This window comes from Antrostomus carolinensis, unplaced genomic scaffold, assembly GCF_000700745.2.
Source record: "Antrostomus carolinensis isolate BGI_N321 unplaced genomic scaffold, ASM70074v2 scaffold16806, whole genome shotgun sequence".
Taxonomy (NCBI): Eukaryota; Metazoa; Chordata; class Aves; order Caprimulgiformes; family Caprimulgidae; genus Antrostomus; species Antrostomus carolinensis.
The window spans coordinates 1-2,773 of NW_010321318.1; positions in this window are offsets into that span (position 1 = coordinate 1).

Below are 2,773 nucleotides of genomic sequence, written 5' to 3' on the forward strand. Positions count from 1 at the left end.
ACTGTGCAGGATGTAACCCAGTATGACTTTGGTAAGACATGCTACCTGTCTTTTAGTTCACCAAAATATGAGCTGTTACCTAATATTTACAAGCAGCAGTTCCCAGACATTGCAAGCTGTTCTGTAATAATATTTCCAATTCACTCTGAGATTCTTGAATTAAATTTCTGTAGAAGGGTTACTTAAATGTTTTCTTTTTCAACCTGAAGTTTGTTCAATATAATGTTATAGAAGCAATCCTTGCAAATATCTCACTTCAAGAGAGGTTTTTCTTTTTCTTTTCTTTTGCTCTTGGCAGTGGTTGTGGCAAGAATGACAACGCAAAACACAACAGAAAGTAATAAACATTGCTTTTTCCCAGACAGCAAACAAACTCCTGAATTACCACCATCCTAGATGGGAAACTGTGCCGCTCTGCTTTCAGAAACTCCCACCCTTGTCTCATTCTGGGGCTGCAGGGTATGTATGAATTAAGCACAATGCTACAGCTATTTCCTGGTTTGTGGATGCTGATGCTCTTGAGGTAAGCCAGAAGATGAGCTTCACTTACAGGCACTGTTTGGGGCTCCTTGGGAGTGACAAATCTGGGACAGAATCAAAGAATAATTAAGGTTGGAAAAGACCTCTCAGATCATCTAGTCCAACCATCAACTCATCACCATCATGCCCACTAAACCATATCCCTGTGTGGGGTACATCTACGTGTTTCTTGAACACCTTCAGAGATGGTGACTCCACCACTCTTGTCTTACCTCTTGTCCTATTGCTGGTTACCTGGGAGAAGAGACCAACCCACACCTCACTACACCATCCTTTCAGGTAGTTGTAGGGACTAGTCAAGTAAAGAGTACGGGCCACCCATATCTACAGTGATCTAAAAAAGGACACCAGCAGAGGAATAAACAGTTGAGGGAAGGTGCTTTTCATCACTTCAGTGGTTTTTCACCTTTACTTCGACTTCCTCACAAGTAAGGCCACGACATTTTCCCCCACTCTTTGATATGCACCTCCTGACACCCAACAAAAAGGTTGCCATAATCTGATAACAAGCATGAGCCTCCCCTTCCCCTCTGTCATCCTTTTCTCCATTCTACCATGCAGATCTCTTCTTCTTTAGCCCGCACCCCTCACTCAGGTTGGGCTCCATCCCTGTCACAACCTGGCACGTTCTTTGCTCCTCCTGCTGGTGTTCTTCCCTTCCCCCCTTCAACACTTTCTTTCCATCCAGTCCTCTTACACTGCAGAGCTGTGCACAGCACCTGAAGAGCTGGGACAGGGCAGACCGTGCCAGGGGCCATTGCCACAATTTAACAGTGCCGATGACTGAATTAGAGGCTTTGCAACAGCTTTATCAGTATTGATGAGATTGAACCAATCATGTAATTCCTTGTGGTCTTTTGCCCTATTCCCCCCTTTCCCTTCGGGAATCTTGACCACTCCATCACACTCCTTCCTATCTTGGCCAGCTGCTCCAGAGATGCTGGGTGCAGGGCTCATGAGGCCACAGCTCGGTCCCCTTGGTTAATGACACAGATGCATTATCAGGGGACAGACGAAATAGGAGGCAGGGAGTTGAGGGATGCATACACCTACAGGACTTCTCTTGAGGGGAAGAGCAAGAAAATGTAGGTTTTGGGGAGGTTGAGGTTGACCCTTCTCCAAACCTCAACTCTAGCTTATGGCTTTGCATATTTAGTTATCTCTCACTGTTGCATAGGATCTGGGCTTGAGTGTTAGAAGCATGAATGGAATTTGAGAAATTAACTGTAAAGATGCAGAGTTCTGTCCACAGGTAAGATTTCCTGCCATCAAAAATCCAGCATGAAGGTTTTTGAGTCTGGGTTGCCACTGCTGAGATTTTATGTAGAGACATCTCTGGGGTTCAGACTCGTGATACGGTGAAACTCTGACAAACCTGGATGTGATTCTACTGAACAATGCTGCCTCAGCAAGTCATTTTGGGCACGTTTCCCTCTTCCTTTCCAATGTACCTTCCCAGCAAATGCGTTAACCACACAGATGCACTAAAAGTGCTTGGAACCAAAATGAGAGCAGAAGGAATGAAAACTATTTTTTTGCTAAAAGAGGGGTTATGTTTGTTCTTCATCTGCACCTTCACCTGCCTGGGTGCAACACAAAGGAAATCTCTGCAGCTGATCTGGCACTTCACAAACCGAGGGATTATGCACTGCAGATACTGACAGGTCCCTTTGCTTACAACCTGGCAAACACCACAACAGTAATCTCCTCTCCAAGATAAAGTCCATCAATCTTATTCTTTCAGCAACCTGTTCCCCTCTGCCCCTCAGACAAAGCTGGAAGAGCACCCCTGCTAAAGGATGCTAAAATCTTTCCTTCCTTGGCACCCTCCTGTTTTAACTTACCCTTTTGGCTGGCATCTCATCAAAGTCAGGTCAACACAGACCCATTTTCTGTGCTGAGCTGAGTAGTTTTCAAGAACAATTTCTCCTTCATTTTGTAACAGAGATCAATAAAACTGCCCCTCTCATATTGGCTGAGATACCAGCAACGTCATTTGCTCTTTATTGTTGCTACTGCTTTGTTTTGTTTCCCTTTTTCTTTTTTCTTTTCTTTTTTTTCTCTCTCTTTTTTTTTTTATTTTTTTTTTTGGCAAGGCACAGTTCGATTTAACAAGATGAAAATGACTTAGACTTTCACTCAAGGTAAAATCTGCACTTTATAACCCAGGATGTAATTTACAATCCTGTCATTAAGCTCTGTTAATCCTATTATTATGAAGATAAATAATTAC